Raw genomic sequence first — 17,865 nt, 5'->3', positions numbered from 1 at the left:
GGTTGGAACAAGGGCCTTTCTGCGTGGAGTTTGCATGTTCTCCCCGTGTGTGCATGGGTTTTCTCTGGGTTCTCCGGCTTCCTCCCACAATCCGAAAAACATGCAGTTTGGGGATTAGGTAAATTGGTCACTAAATTGACCGTAGGTGTGAATATGAGAGGACTGGTGATCTGTCCAGGGTTTCCCCCGCCTATCGCCCTATGTCAGCTGAGATTGGTACAAAGCGACCCTCCTGTGGAGGATTAAGCAGTAGAAGATGGATGGATGGATATCTATTATGTGCCATCAGTGGTAACCTGGGGTTAAGTATTGCCCTTCAACACATCACATTTAGCTGCTCCTTCATCAAAGTTTTCATTAACAACATTAATGGTGCACAGTGAGGAGAGAAACCAACTAAAACACAGTGAGACATTAAAGCCATTATCTGTAAAATTCAGTGTCAAATTGTCCGGATAATGGGTTTGAAGAAAAATGACCCCGTTAGTGTAGCCTATTTGTGTGTTTGTTTTTCTTATGGACGACACAATGAATTATCAAAGCGATATCCGTCTACACTTTGAAAACTGGAGCGTGAAAAAGATATTTAATCTTTTAAGTCCTGGTATTATATGAATAAAGTTGTAATTATTTTTATGAGAATAAAGTCATAATATTATGAGAATAAAGTCATCATTTTCTGAGAGGAAAGACAAAATTTTATGAAATTCTTGTATGTGTTATTATTAAATAGCAACAGAAGGCAGATGTAACCAGCGGTAGCCTGCAGCTGCACTACCAGCCATTTCCTCCTCCAGTATTTCTTTATTTGTAAAGTTCCACTCAAAATGTAACATCACAAAATGATCTGCGTTTGTCATCTTGACGCAGGTTCCAACTGATCATCTGAGATTTGCTTGAATAATAATGCATTCTCTATTTATTCTTTAGTCTCAAAAGATTCCAACTTTATTCTCATAATACTGTGAATATTCTCGAAAGATTAAAACATTTTTAATTTTTTTTTTATTTCTTCAGATTGGCCCTTATTCTCCGTCGTAATACGGTTCTTGTCAACGATAAAAATCAAAACTCTAGACACAAGAAGCAAACACTAGACTCTCTCAAGAACCGATGAACATCACGTCACATAGTGAACCCTTCGGAATGCTAAACACCATCATCTTGTGAGAAGTGCCAGTACCCAAGTGCTGGTATTCCAAATAGTAAAATTATTGCTGGCTATTTGAAGGTTGAGAGAAATACTCACATTTTAATGTTGTTGGACTTGATTTGCTGCCTAAGGTAGAGCTGCACATTTTTAACAAACCCTCTCCCTTGTGGTTTATCTACTGGAAATATAGTGAGTTCCAAGTGAAATTGTATTATTCAATATTTAAATAAAGAACTGCTACTAATATGTAACATTGGTGTATCATGATGGGAAATCTTCCAGCGAGCATTAATACTCCAGGCTGTACTAATACTCAGATTGCTCCTCCAATTAGAAGTTGTAGGCGACAGATATGACGACAGGGTCATGGTGGGATTCAGATCTGCCGGTCCTGGTGAAGGAGGCCAAAATATGTCTCCCCCAGAGATGAATAAATATGCTACATTTTGGCTGGACTTCAACTGGCTCTCCTCCACCGCGCTAGAGTGACAGCGGCATCTCCTGTAGGGAGAATCATGTGGGCTTAACGGGGCAATTGGGCCGGGATGGAGTTGTAGTTGTTGTTACAGACATGGGTTAATAGCGTGTAGCTGGGGCCAGTGAGCCCGTCTGCTGGTCGGTTAGGACAGTGGAGAGGTGGCCTTGGAGTTGTGGGAGTGGCCCGGCCCAGATGGCCGTCCTATACAGCCCAGGGACTTAATATCTTTTTTTTTTTCCTCCTCTCAAACCAGATGGAGACTATTACAGTGGCCTGAAAGACCTGGGAGAGAGAGAGGGAGGGAGAGAGAGAGAGAGAAGTAGTGGGCGAAGGGTGTGTATGGGGGTATCTAATTACGACAATTGTTTTTTTTTTTCTTTTCAGTCTGCCTTTTCTTGCTTTTGTGACACAAAATGCTCCACTGCGATCCCTCCAGAGAGTTTCTATAAGAGACAAGACTGTGTTACCGAAAACAGAAGGACAGACAGAGAAAAAGAAGAAATGCAGAAAAGGGCAGGAGAGAGGAGGGGAAAAAAAAAGCACATTAAAGATATGCAAATCCAGCTGTCTGGGGTGAGCAGCATTAACTCGTGTTAGCAGGATAGCTTCCTCTATTTTTAGTGTGTGTGTGTGTGTGTGTGTGTCGCTCTTTTCGTCGAGGTGTGTGATGACTTCCTTAAGTCTGTGCTTTCATGTTCTAGTCAGACAGTCTGGGTGTCGAGATATGCCAGCAGAAATATTCTTCCTAATTGAGACACTTCACAAATGAAGCTGTCAAGCTTCAGCTTCAAACAGAATCCACAACAGCAGTCGGAGGGAAATTTCTAGGACAGCAGTGAGAGGCTGTGTCGGCTTTTTTTTCCCCACCATAAATTCCAAACAAGTGCAGTGTGTTAAATCATTACAGGCTGGTTTCAGGACAATCTTCACAACTTACAGTTATATTTAAAGGGAATTTTTCGGAAAGATTCATGACAATTCACTACAGAGAGCTGAAAAGAGTCATGAAGAGCAGCCACGCCGGACGTCTGACAACGAAAAGTCAAGAACTTCATTCTGGTGGTGCACAAAGACAATGTCCCAATCACAATCATCCAACATAGAGAGTAGTAGGTAGGTAGGTGGGCAGGTAGGAATAGGCCGTGTTCACACATGGTATTAACATCCGTCCTGAGCACTAAGTACGTCTGTTCACATCTTGCAGTAAAATGCATCCTGATGTACTCGTCTGTGATCCTGACCTAGTCTCCGGCAAAGACTGATATCTGACAATGAAAACAACTCACATTTAAGAAGCTGCAAACGTCAGGCGTCTGATGATCGACTGGTCACGTACCAAGCACTTTCACTCGTGGATTATTCTATTGTTCTTCTCAAAGATGTCTTTTTTTTTAGAGTCTTTCGCCATCTTCCATTATGTGATTAGAAAAGCGATTAAAAGTGAGCGTAGCATACAGTACGTCAGCAGTCGGCTGACGGAGGAAGGAGGAGGTTAAATGTTGTTCAGTGGCTCAACAGAACCTGGCACCATAGACACTTGAGTGTAGAAGAGCAACGGCACTTCCATGTGTGGAACTATTCCACCTTTAAAAGAGGATGCTGCACAGCAACAGGTATTCTGCCTGGTTACTACTGCTACCACACTATTACCATTAGTGTGTGTGAGAGAGAGTGTTTGTGTGTAAGTGAGTGAGATGGAATATGAAAGTGTGAGTGGGGATAGCCTTGTACCACACAACTCACGTTGTATGAATTCAATTTGATGTGTGTGTTGTTAATATGTTAACGTGTGTGTGTGTTTGTGTCAGTAACAGAACGACAGAGAAAAGCTGAGTAAATCACTGCACTCCTCGTGCTGCTGGAACATGAAATAACATTCCAGGATGAAAGCGTGTTCTGGTCAGTGGTAACATCGTGTCGGTGGCTACAGATAAATCACTCTCTGAGGCCTGATAAGTGCTTTGTCCCCAAATCACCTCCAAATGTGGTTTTTGTAGTCAGCTCTGAAGATGCCGTCACGATGCACTGGCTGTGTTCAGACTCGGTGCAGTCACCTTGAGATCACATTACTCAGGACAGACGTTAATACCAGGTCTAAATGGGTTCATTAATAGATACTCAACGCATTTTAGATGCATTTTGCCCACTTGATCACCCACGATGAGTAATGATGCAAGTTATGAATATAACATGGCCTGAGGCTCGAGCTTTCTTTACTCTGGCAAATGTCCATGAAATATTCAAATAATGCAGTCCTAGTTTTATTAATAAGGGGAAATGCCGCAACAGAGAAGCGTCAGTTCGCGTTTCACGTCTGGACACTTCATTTGACGCTAACCGCCACATTCACGTGTCACGAGTGGCGCGTGAAATGTGTCCATTACAGTCACTCTGGTGTGTATCACGTCTGTCTGACACTGACACTGACACTGACTGCATTCCTTTTATAAAACATAATCAATACACCGACGTGGTATGTGCTGCTGAAAACTGAGCTGCACGCGCACATACCATAGTGTACAGATATGTACACCTACATCCACGCAGTATCAGGGGTGCGCACACACACACACACACACACGCACACAGTATACAGCCTATGTAATCTCATCGTCCCTGTCTGCTCATCCCCGTGTCCCGTGTTTGTTTGTGTTGTATCTAGTTGCCGGTGCCATATGGTATCCGAAGCCATCGGTATCACACTCTGCAGCAGGCCCTAATAGCCTGCTGTTCTCAGGGCTCAGCTCTCCCTGTCTAAACAAAGACTGCACTGACAAACACAGGCAAGTACCGGAGTTCATGATGAAAGTTTCAGAGCGGGGACTCACGTGTTGTTTTACTGGAGCTTTGCACCTCGTGTGTCGTGTGTATAATTAGGAGCATCACTGAGTTCACTGAGTGTGTCCAGCATATTTCCAGCTGCATTGGAGCCTAACGGGAGATGTTGCCATGTTGCTTTTGTATGTATTCATGTCACGCCAGTGATTTACACTTAAAGATCCAGTGTGTAACATTTGGGAAGGTTTATTGGCAGAAATGGAATATACTCAGACTTTTATAGACTTCCCAGTTGAAAAAAGTCACACACACACTTGGATATTTTGTTGGAGTTGGAGCACTTTGTTAAATCTTCTCTAAATCTTCTTTCACAAATTAAGCCCAATGATCAGTGTTGTTTTTGGCAGCAATTGTAGATTTAGTTTAATGCTAGTTCTAATGCTTATTAGTTTTAGTCCCATTTCAGTCATTTCTATATGTGATAGTTTTAGTACAGTTTTAGTCAGTTTTAGTTAAAAAAAGAACTAAAACTAACAAATTCATTTAGGTCAATAAGTATTGGAGATTTCTCTTGGGCAGAAACCTTTAATCTACAGTTTTTCTTTTTCATAAACTGATGCCGACTTCATCATACAAGAGTCTCACACACAAGTTGTGAAAATGACATTTTCTCCGCCGGTGGTCAATTTAGGTTTTAATTGGCAGATTACGCGCACAATAAGTAGAAATGTCATGCATTTTGATGGTCTGACAAACCACCCACTAACATTTACATCAATTTTCGTCTTGTCATGTTTTCATCATCAAAGATCCATGTTCATTGCGTCACCGTCTCGCTATCGTCATGGAAAAAAGGGGCGTCAACGAAATAATATTGTCATTGTTGACGAAAACAACACTGCCAATGACTCTGGGTATTATCATCTTGGATTATGTATGAAAAACTTTTTATATATTATATTATTTATATTATATTATATATTTTGGTAGTCAGCTGAATCTTGTATATATACATTTTAATGTTAAATAAACATCAAACAAACTTCAAACCAAGAAAGAGTCCACTGTTTCTATGGGCCCTTGCTTAGCTTTACCAATATATTATTGTTATACTTTTTTTTGGATGAAAATGTGTGTCGAACCTCTTCTAACGGCATCATATTGTGTGCACTGCTCTAAATTCAGTCCTAGCAGGCAAATCATCAGCCTCATCTCCCGTACAGTTCACCCGCGTGTTAACTTGGTTATCTTCAGTAAAACTGTTGAGGTCACTCGCTTGTCTGACACATTCAAATCTCCAGAGTCACTTTTCCAAATCCTGGGGCTTACTGATGTCAAAGGTCACCAGAGGTTTAATTATGAACACCATCACTGGATGTGCAGCACTTTACTGCCAGAATGCCTCAGGTCTCGTCGGTAAACTATCAGTACTCGCACTTCTTTTTCGTCTTTTCTGCAATCAAAGCGCTTATTCTGGCACCATATCGCATTTTACTTGATTCAGGTTCCTGCACAAGGAAACACAGAGACGCGCTAAGCACTGTTCTTATGTCTGGACGTGTTTTTGTGTACAGTAACAGCACTGTAACGCCTGCCAGAAGAAGAAGAAGTGAACATACGCATGTTTGTTGTGTTTAGTCACTACGGTTTTACAACAAACGTGACATAGCAACGCGCTCAGGTTAAATGGTTCGGTTTGAATCATGGCTGAGAAGACGGGAACTTGACTTGTACAAGTTACAGTTCTAAACAAAAGTATGAAACATCCATTTCACTTATTCCGGGGTTCTGCTCACACCCCCAGTCAATGTTTAACACTCACGATTTAAGATTGGGAAGACTCTGTTGCATCCGATGACATGAAAATCGCGTCTGTTAACCCAGCACACTTGAGGATCATTTGGCCAGATAATCTGTTCACATCAGCTTAAAATTGGAAGACACCCTTGATTGTGGGAAGGACCAGATTGGGACCAAAATCTGATAAATGATCCTCTCGTGTGGGGCGGGCTTTAGTTTCTCTATGCAGTCTCACCATAGAGGTCACTAATTTTTACACATTTGGCCTTTAACGCTCTGATAAATCTGAGGTTTGTGACAGACTGTTTGCAGAAAAGGCTTTTTATTTTATTTGTACAATGCTACAAAAGACTTAATTTTTCAAGTCCATGAGACAATTCTTGAAAACACGCCGGCACGGTTTGTAGTTTGAAGACAATTGACAGTTTAGTTGGACTGATTTGCTTCCTTATTGTTTCTTTTAGGCCTCAACATGACAACCTTGTTGTCAGTGAGGAATCCCTGGCTACGCTGTCAGTGTTTCTTGTTCACAGTATTGTTTTTTAAACTAAGCAAACCGTACATTTTCAGGCGTGTCACTAAGGAAGCAGATTATTTCTGAAATAGAGATAAAACTTCACTCAGTGAAAGTGAAAATCACAGATTCATTAAACTTAAGATTTAAATGGACTCAACTGTTAATTCACACTGTACTTTATTTGCTTTTGCTCTGTTTTAAGTCATTTGACACGACAACTGCAGCCGTTTTACACCACAGTCCAAGAACAACATGTGATCCTGCTCCCATAGATGTATGAGGCTAATGCATCACTCACATTGTCGTGGAAAATAAAAACAAGGAAGAAGAAACATGGCTTGATTAACGATACACTAGAGACACAGCATGTTTACATTATGTCTGCTAGTTATGGATTAACGCTCACACATAGTAATAGTTGTTTGTGTTGACTAAAGGATGACCATGTTCATGAGAAGCTAAATTGTGATTGTGCTAAAAGAAATATGACAGTAAAGTCAACCAGTATAATATACTTCTTCAGCCATAGAGCTGCTGAAAAAACTGAACTTGAAAAGAATCCTTAGGTGTTTTAAATCTTATTTTCTTTTTTACTGTGTTTTTGTTTCTGTTATTTTGTGCCACAAAAACTAAAGCTAATTACTTACAAACAAAAGAGTTTTCATTCTCAAACAATGCATGCTCAAACCATGATTACATGCTTGGAAATCTGAAAAGCAAACAAACATTTGTTTTGTTTCCTTACAAACTGCATATCACAAGTACTGTAGATTCTCAAGTCAAGTCCAAATACTCATATGTTCCGAGGCATATCAGTTTGAAACTTGATGTTTCATGTTGAATTTAACTGGGAAATAAAAGTAAATATAAGAGGCAAGGCCAAAATTCCAGCATGTATTCCAATTTTGAAATTCAGCTTTTAATGGAATTTTTTTTTCCATGCTTGTGGTTAATGAATCTGATAAAAGGAAACAGCACTGCTGCTTGAAATGGATCTAATCAATTTATGCTGCCGGAATCGAATCAAGTCAAAGTCTTTGTTGACCGAGACACGGTCTATATTTTTACAACAAACTTTTGATGCGTCGGACCGTAACAATGTTTTCTTTGTGTATCCTTGACTGAAAAAATGTTGCCTTCCTATGACAACACTGGTGAAGTATCTGTTTTGAGGAGCTGGCAGGATAAGGATTAGCAGTAGCTACAGCAAAAGTCTGTAGCAGATCATAGCCAGAGGAGAGGAAGGCGAGTGTGGTCTGACAAAAAGGCCTAAAGTCAGCTCAGCCCAGGGCAAGAGCTGTGCTCCACTCCCCGGAGACACAAACACACTGAGCTTCTCGCTCACATGATAAAAGTCAGCGGGAACATACATGAACATACATGAAAATAGATGCAGCACACAACTTATGTGGAGGAGACAGTGAAGCCATGGGCTTGGTACAGAAAGGATCCTTTGTTCTATTAGTAAAACACACACACACACACACACAAACAAGTGTTCCATACAAAGCAGGCAGAGCAGAACGAAGCTGCGGGTTCATGGCGGTTGCCGAATGTTAAAGTATGAAGTTTGCATCTGTATCAAACATCAGTGTTGTATTGAGTACAGTTACACTGCATATCATCTTACACAGGAATCTAGTGTGTGTGTGTGTGTGTGTGCGCGCGCATGAAATATGAGACAAAACCTTGTGATGTTTTTCATTACATTTTCATGTTTTACAGTGGAAGCGTGGGTTTGGGGGACGATTATGCAAGTAGTTAATGTAAATGTCAAATATAGGTCAGCAGAATACACATAATTAATACAACTTTACGTTGTTTGTTCACTATTTACCTGATTATTTCAACTGCAGTTGCAACTGACATTTGAAATAATGAAGCAGAGAAATGGTAACCTGTTTCAGTCAATGCCAGTCCTCCTGTTTTAGTTGCATTCTTTTTTTACATGCACGTTGAAAAGGAATAGTGGCTAGAATAGTAGACAGCGTATCAACAATCGTACCTCATCTTCTACCTACACAAACACAAGGTAATTGAATGTAACTGTAATGTGTTAACAGGGAAACAATAATAGGAAATATTTGTTTAAATGTGAGTCAAATAACTCTCAGTGACAGATCTTATATAAAGGCCAGTGTGATTTGCAGAGTTAACAGCTGGGGATTGGAAACAGTCCAACAGAAACAGTCCAGTTCACCAAAGCTGGTCCCCGGGGTTTTTCTGCTCCGTGGCCTCATTAAGGCTGAAGCACAGAGTGAAATGACATGTCAAATTAAGAAGTAAGTGGACCATTGTTTTATGTTTACAATATTCATGTGTAGCTGATATGATATTACTATAATATTATTATATCTATAATATGAGTGAATTGGTATAAGCAAAGCGCAGTAATATCTGATTTGCAACAATATGACAAAGGGAAAAACAAAAGATATGAACAAATGTCCTGATCTTTCATTCATTAAACTGTGGAACACATTAAAATGTCACAACTTTATAGTTGAATTGTATTTTTTACAAATGTAAACATTCTCTTTGTCTTTGTATGCTACATTTACCTTTAATAATAAACCTTAATAAATAGACATGTTAGCATAAGTTACAAATATCAGTTTAAAAAGTGATTACAACATATCATCTAAACAGCTCTAAATAGCAATGAACCTTGTTTCACACCATAAGAGACGTTTCCAGGACATGGATGTAAGTCAGTGTAATGTCCTCCAAACTGTGTGTGTGTGTGTGTGTGTGTGTGTGTGGTGAGAAAGAGAGACTGTGGGTGCCTGCTGTATGTGGGTCAGGTCATCTGCACCAGCAGGTTCTGTCAGGAGGTGAAGATGAACTGTGAGGAGAGAAGTGTCTCTCTGTGTCAGTGTATCAGTCTGGCAGCTCTAACCCCCACCTTCACACGGCTCACATCGCTGTGCAAACACATCACACAGAGCGTTCACACACATGTGCAGACATTTACACACCATCAAAATGGAAACACACACCCGGTTGTTTTCCTTCTTTAAATGAGAATCACTTGTGTGACGTTTGCAAAAATCTTGCCTTCCAGCTCAATCATCAATATGAACACTCGCCTGTCACATTATTAGGTACAGACGACCCCTGATAAAGTGGCAGCACGAGTGTGGTCTTCTTCTACTGTAGCTCATCTGCTTGAAGGCTTGACGTGTTGTGGGTCCAGTGCTGTTTGGATATTTGAGTTACTGTTTCCTTTCTATCCTTTCAAACCAGTCTTGTCATTCTCCTCTGACCTCGGTGATGGTGATCAGAGACATAATCTTTTGCCCAAATAAATGCTGCACACTGGATATTTCCTCTTTTACTGACCATACTCTGTAAACCTTAGATATGGTTGTGAGTTAAAATGAAATAACCTATCCTCTCCATTCTGACGCTGGGTTTAAAATTCAGCAGACTGTCTTTACCATGTTGATATGACTATGACATGGGCATCCACACAGCGCTGCATGCACAGGTGTTTACAGTGTGTTCCCTGCTTTGTCAAATGCCTTGAAGGTAGACCTTCTTTTTTCTGCACTGCTGTTTGCTGCTACTCTACATCAATCCAGGCCCTTGGCCAGCTTCACCAGGACTTAAGCAAAAAGACGTCCTGAAGGCTTTCCGAACTGTTGCCAAAAAGCAGGCAACCTACCTTGCCCCCAAACAGGCTGAGGTTCCTGGAGAAGGGGAGCGTTGAGTCGAGATGATGCTGTTCTCCAATGCTGTGTTGCCATCATGGTACGGTTCGGTTTAGTACAGTGCGGCTTTGAACGGTGAAGCCGTGACTGAGAACAGTACCTTTACTTGGTACCTGTGTCAGCGAGACAGGTATCGCGATGTCGTACCAGTGTGACGACAATGAATGACGACATCGAACCTTCGGACCAACTGTCGGCCAATCAGCCTGACGGCAACGATCCATTTTACTCTGGCACCCCAAGGGAACGCTGCCAAAGAATGGAATAGTTGAGGCTGGATATTTTGGTACTATTATTAATTGAAATACAATAAAATTACGTACTGCCGCTCTTTACCAAAACAAGCACCTGAAATAGCCTGTTGTATTAGTAGCATATGTTAAGATCATACAAAAAAAACTAATTTTAATTCATTTTAAGATTGTGATAAAGTGAGAATAAAGACAATATTGTGGCCACTTGTTTGTTTTTTTTAAATTTAAGAGTACAGGTACTATTATGACTGAAAAGGAATGACATGCTGCATTCACTTAGTGTCAGCAACCTTTGGCATCTGCGTCGCAGCATAATCTGTTCACCAGGGACCATGACTAAGACCAGTAACACACACACACACACACACCAGTTGCAGCCATAATCAAGTTCTTTGGCACCACCACCACCAAGAATTTTAAAGGTCCAGTGTGCAACATTTAGCAGGATTTATTGGCAGAAATTGAACATACAACCCATAAATATGTTTATATAATATAAGCACATTAAAATAGAAATATTTTGCACTTTGTAGCTTTAGAGTAAGACCCACCATGTTTCTACAGCAGCCAGCACATTTTGAAGCAGATGTTTACTCCACAATAAAGACGAATGACATCCTTTGTCGCATGCTATGGTAGTTTGCTAAGCCATTTGGAAAGGGAGGGGTGAGTGGAGGCGTCCTCCATTTGTTACAGTCCCACCATTAGATGTCACTAATCCTTACACACTGGACCTTTAAAAAAGACATCAGCATAAGGTGCATAACACACAGGAAGTTCTTCCCGAGGCAGGTGAAGATGCTCAAACAGCCACAGGCACTGTTGATCCACATCGGCACTTCTACCACTGACTCCATCCTCATATCAATCATCCCTGTAAACAAACAGGACACTGAGAAGCTGCAGCATTATTCACTCAGCAGAGGAGACCATTAGCCTCAAGCTGCTCCCCAAGACTCAGCTGCACCCTAACCCAGCGCCAAGCAGGATGCACGCATGATCATCTCTGACCCATCCCTCCCTGGACACAAACTCTTTCAACTTCTTCCCCCAGGCAGAAGACTGAGATCCATAAAAACTAGTGTGAGCTGACGCAGGAGTAGCTTCTTCCCAGAGGCTGTTGTCATGCTAAATAGCTGTACTGTACTGTTCCTACACTGTACATTTCTTTCCACCTCCACTGTTGTGTTACTGACACTGTAACTGCCTCACACTGACAGTCCAATCTATAGTTGTTGAGCCCTTGCAACCTACTTTTTTTCTCCGACAATAACGGTGGCTTGGAGGCGGAAAATCTCTGTGACACTCGTGTTTCGAAACATAATTAAATAAAAACAACACCTGATTAGCAAAGCAGCAAGAACGCATTCATTCACTCTAAAAAGGACATTAAAATAAACTTCAATCCTAAAGAATGAAGACAAGATTGAATTTAATTGATTGAATCCCTCTCCACTAATAAGCAGCTAACACCTTGGGGCAAAAAAAGAGTTAATTTTATACAGTTAAGAAATATAAGGAACTAATAAAGGTTGACAGTGAGAGAAGTGAATATTATTGTGTTAAATAACCTTCAGATGAAACTTGTCAACTATTTCCCCAGCAATCCTGTCTATTATGCCTTTAAAACTGTAGTACGTAACTCTTAAATGAGCGAGTGAGAGTAAATGAGGAATGCATTCTCAATAATAAAAGAGTATGAATCAAAGACACTGGACTAATGGTAGGCCATTATTAACAATATGCTAATAAAATCAGTCAATTACAACTTTTTTGTTTGTGAAAATGAATTCTAATTAAAAAATGTTACTTATCTTTCCTCACTGTGTACACATGACACTCGAAAATAATGAAGGCATTGATGCCAAGCGGATTTTCTTCCCCCATTTAATTACATGAAAGAAAGCATTCTGTTTCATCTCAGTGTATTTTGCAACGTCACTTCCCTGCATATCAGTCAGTGATTCATTTGGTCAGTTGTGCAAACTGCTGCAGTTCTCAGCAGACGTGTCAGTAAAGACAACAAATCAACTGACGCTGTGCTGAACCCTTTCATATTTCCAGCGCACGGAGGCCGTACAGTCGGTGCTTCAGCTCTGGATAAATATCTCACATCCCCTGTGTTCGTACTCATCAACACTTCCCTCCGCAGCTCTGCATGAGAAGTTTGCCTCTTAACTTCTCATGTTATTAGATTTGACTAGCTCATTTTTCATCTTGACAGCTTCACTAAGGCAGCCAGAGAAGGCACGAAATGTGTGTGTGTGTAAATGAGTACAGTCTCCTCGCCTATTTCCCTCAAGTCTGCTCATCCTTGTCGCCATTTCAAAAGCTGTCCTTCCTTTTTTCTCCCTCAGACTTCTCGAATCCCCCCCCCACACACACACACACACACACACACCCAAACCCTCCATCTTATTACTCTGTCTTCTCTACTCCTCCTCCATGATATTTTCTCTGCTTTTTTTTTTCACGAGAGGAAAGAAAAAAAAAAAATCACAACACTTGTCTTCTGGCTGCCAGTTTGTCTCCAGCCTTTCCAAAGCTTTCCCTGCCTCAGTATTGGCTGCTGGGGCTGCTGCTGGATTGGTATTGGCTGTTTCCAGCAGGTGAGGCAAAGCTGTGCCACTTAATCAATGCCCTGCAGTGAGGGAAGCAAGTGCCAGACTCAGTGCAGCACCAGTAGCTGCAGCCGTCAGCATTGGCAGCTCTCCATGAAGCTGAGGATGGGGATGGCATGACCTTCAGACGGCTGGGACCAGCAGGGGAAAGACAAACAAACACACACACACACACACACACACGTCATACATGTTTTCACTGCAAATCACATTCCCTCTCAAAGTGTCCACCTTCCCTCTGCAGAGGACGTCACTCGGCTTTTCACAATGGGACCGTACGGGAAGCATGTAGGCACTGACTGAAGGTCAAATAAAACGTGTACATACAGGCTGCAGAGGCTGTCCAACCCCTGTCAACAGGATTATATGTTTCTACAAATCACAGATGAGCAGGAGCTCACATTTCTCAACCAAAATGATCACTATCACTTTCACTGTGGTCATGTTTTTAAATGCTTGTGGCACATTTGGCTGAGATGAAGAAGTGAGGGTGATGAAAACCATTTCCTGGCTATAAATGTGGTTAGGTTTAGGCACAGACAATAACATGTGGGTAGGCTTTGGCATGTAAAGCACCTGGTTAGGCAGCAGGAAAAGATCATAGTATTTCTAATAACTTCAACATCCTTCCCATTAAAAAGAAAGCTTACCATGTCACAATGTGTCACAGCATGTAAGGAAAGGTGAAAACCAGTATATAAGTGATTTTATTTACTGATCCAGGTGTACAGTTTAATGTGAAGTATTCAAACTTCAATGTTATGATAATAATGTACATATGTACTGCCTTTCTTAGTCCACGCCTGCGTTACTGGTACACGCTTTCATCACCGTCTTGCCCAATCAGCGTGAGGCTCATTGTCACAGACTCCACCCCTTTTTATGAACCCACTGGCAGTGCATATACTGTAGATGCTCAGAGCAGAGAAGGGGTACGATTAAAGACAGAGATTGAGGGTTAGGGGCAAGGCTAGGACTGAGGACTTACAGTAAGGGTAGTATAAATATCCGGGTTAGGCTTAGTGGACATTTACTGTGGATATTCACAATCTGGTCTTAGCATCTAAATCCGCTGTTCAGCAGGTCTCAGACGCGAGAGAACATGTCGCGCCTTGCATCTGATCGATTGAGAGGCTCGTCTCGGGGAGCATCGCATTAGCAGTGGGGACTTTCCACACAGCTGCAACTCGTGTGAGAATTAATATCAAACCACACCCCCTGCACTGCTCTCAGTTCTCCTTCCCTCCTGTCATTCACTCAGCCCACTTCTTGGGTATTGGGCGGAGGTGTTTAAAAACACACCAGGATGCTATGACATTCTAGGTCTTGACCTAGTCAAGTCTTGTCAATTTACTGTATATAGCCCAACATCACAAATGCATTAGCCGACATCAAAGTCACAAATACGTCACGTTACAAATACTAATAAGAGTGAAATAGCACCGAGGCTGCCATGTGCATTAAACAACAACTACAAAAACTGCACATCACTGCACAACACATTTATATCAAGATTAATGACACAACGTTTAGGATGCAAGTAAAACAGACGTTGTCTGAAAAAATAAATATAAAAACACTTTCTTTACTTTGTTACGGCAAAAGGCCATGTCACAGTATGGCATATCTTTTGTCTGTACAGTTGCCAAACAGCACTGATAATGAAAAATAATATGATTATGTACCACCTACCACATCTGTCAAAATGATCTGTGTCTCTCATTTCATCCATGTCATTCTGGGCTTAAACACTTTGTTCAGGCTCATTGAGAATCCTGACGATCTACTGTATTTGCTCTTTAAAAAACAAATCTCAAGAGGTAACCGGACTCTTATGTACCCATATGAGTCTGAACTCCCTTTCCAAAACCACATGGTTTGCAATTTGGCCAGCTCTATATTGAGGTTTTGCAACTGGAAATCAACTATTGGACGATAACAGCTGTCAATTGAGTGTCTACTATGTGTCGGGCTTTATCTTCTACTTTCCTCTAAATGGGAACATCATTTATAAAACTGACATCTTGTGCTAGATAGATAGATAAGACTCCTTATCTTCAACAATTTTCAACAGACAAAATAAATAACATTTGGTCACGTGACTTTTTGTTTGGGATTAGCAAAGACTGACTCTTGCAGCACAGTTTATGTGGGATTAGCTCAAAATAAACTACAGTTCCCAATTGTTCCCTCAGTTCCTGGTAATCAAACGGCCCCTGACCCCAACAAGTCTGGCAGCTCTGTATTATATTCACTCAAACTGAGCCTCGATGTATTACTGCAGGTCTCAGATCACCAAGAGGATCAGGATGAACCTGTTCATGTGGTGCGTTGTAATAATCACAGGACATAATTGTGGGTTTTCACATGCGAGTGTGAACTTTGGTGATGTATTCCTCCTCATGGAGGATCACTGTGCCGCCAGTGCCACTGTTCTCCATGTGAGACCTTCTTTAGCTGGCCACACTTTGGTGGTTTTAAAAATTCAACAGTTTGTTTTTCATTTTAATATGAAGACTAATCAAATAAGCAGTTTAATTTGAATATTGTTCCACGTTTATTTTATATCCATGAAGGAAAATCCACTTCAATAACGTGGCTCATCGATGGTTTTGGTTCCAGTCATATTGTGATTTAAAGCCTGTCCACAATTATGATCTGCCAAAGACCACTCGTCCATGTGGTAAAAGAAATAGTACTATGAAGTATTTCATTTTTCATTCTGAGTGGAAGAGAAGCTTATTTAATACTTCTATATACTTATATGAAACTTTACGGCTTTAAGAAAGAGTCAAGGTGATGTATAGAAGAAGATGGGATGTGTACATATCAGTCATGACATTAATGCTTTTCCCATGGTCAAGTGTGAAAAATGTAAACCAAAGAAAGCACTACAGAAGAATATTGTACACAAATAAAATCAAAGTGCTTATCAAATGGCTGACTCAAGTATGTTGACAGAAGAGTTGAAGCTCATTGTCTACTACATTCCAATCTTCACCACCTGCCTTGACACGCAAACTGCAGGACATGGATATACTCTATGTGTATGTGTATATGCAATAATGGGATAACATTAGATTAAAGCACATATACTAATGTAAAAAAGAACAAAGTTCTTTGATCAGGCTCTGGTGGCAGCTCTGAACAGATTTTTATTTTGATCCTGCACTTTTTCTACAAATCCTGTGCTTTCATTCAGGATAATTATGAAAAATTAAATATATGTATATATACAGTACTGTGCAAAAGTGTCAGGCACCACCAGCTCTGTTGTTTTTTTTCTGTCAGTCAGTCAGAGCTGTGTTATTGTTCAAGTGTAAAGGTAGATCCTGCTAAATACTTGACACCTGTAGAGGATGTTTTTTAAACAACAAAAAACTGCATGCATATTTTCTGGATGTGAGTTTCTAAGTAAAATAGAAATAATTATCCTCTATTATGTATATATATACGTATATACATATATATATATGTGTATACTGTATGCATACATGAACAAACTCACATCTACTCCCTCTCCCTCCCGTCTTACTCCTCTTGTCTCTAACACTCGTTCCACATACCGCTCTCCTCTCTGACCCCCGACCTCGTCTTCTCGTGAGCCCTGAGCAGAACCACCACACCCCCTGTGTCGTGGGCCTATTAACAGGCCTCACTTCACTGCAATGATGCGTCTCCTTGTCCATGCTGCTGCTGCTGCTGCTGCTGCTGCTGCTGCTGCTGCTGCTGCTGCTGCTGCGGCACTGAACACAGAGGAAACCTGGGATACTCAGCATCCACCTCATTGTTTCACTGTCACTCTGCCGTGTGTTCCGGACACAGAGGGGAAATGCTCGTGGGTTGACCTCTTCATCCATCACCGCTCCCTTTCAGAAGAGCTGACTCAAGAGGTGGTGCGATATGAAGGCGGAATATATATTATTTATTTATGACTTCCACCAGGGAGGTTGTGCTTTCAACTGTCTGCGAGCAGCATCATTCAAAAAGAAACGGATCAGACTGGATGAAATGTTCTGGGGATGTTCTTATTGTATGTTCACTCCAAACTCACCATGTAGTGTGGATGGTTGTGTCACTGTTTGGCTCTGACAACTTTCTCCAACTCGTATCTTGATTTCTAATACGCTCGGAATAATGTATTATTATAATAATTATAATAATAATCATTATTTAAGACAGTCTTTCGACTGCTCTGCATGTTGTAGAAGTTGCCTCGCTCCGACACACCTGCTTTAAATAAACAGGTCGTTATCGGGCTTCTGCAGAGCTTGCTGACGAGCTGGCCATTTGAATTCAATTAGCATGTAATCCTTATTTAGTGTAAGGTTATGAACGACTGCTTCCACTCATTTTAGAGGATTTGTATAGCCCCCCCGCCCCATGATGATGTTTTATGAGATGTTGTATGGCTGGAAATAAAAGAAGAATTCTTCAATTTGCCATGTATTGTTTTACTTGATGAGAAGTATTTTTTTTTTCAGGGATATTATAACCTGGTAAAATCTACCCAGTGTTAGTGATGGTGTTACCAAACTGAACATTAGTGTA

At 40.9% G+C, this 17,865-nt stretch overlaps 1 long non-coding RNA gene across 1 annotated transcript in view; it reads right to left on the bottom strand.

Moving 5' to 3' along the window:
* The window catches only part of LOC122773233, a 63,901-nt gene that overhangs the window by 9,955 nt on the left and 36,081 nt on the right, over positions 1-17,865 (bottom strand). The window lies entirely within an intron of this gene.

Source organism: Solea senegalensis, linkage group LG8 (assembly GCF_019176455.1).
Source record: "Solea senegalensis isolate Sse05_10M linkage group LG8, IFAPA_SoseM_1, whole genome shotgun sequence".
Lineage (NCBI taxonomy): Eukaryota > Metazoa > Chordata > Actinopteri > Pleuronectiformes > Soleidae > Solea > Solea senegalensis.
Note: the sequence above shows the minus strand (reverse complement) of the source record. Positions and strands in the feature narration are given on the sequence as shown.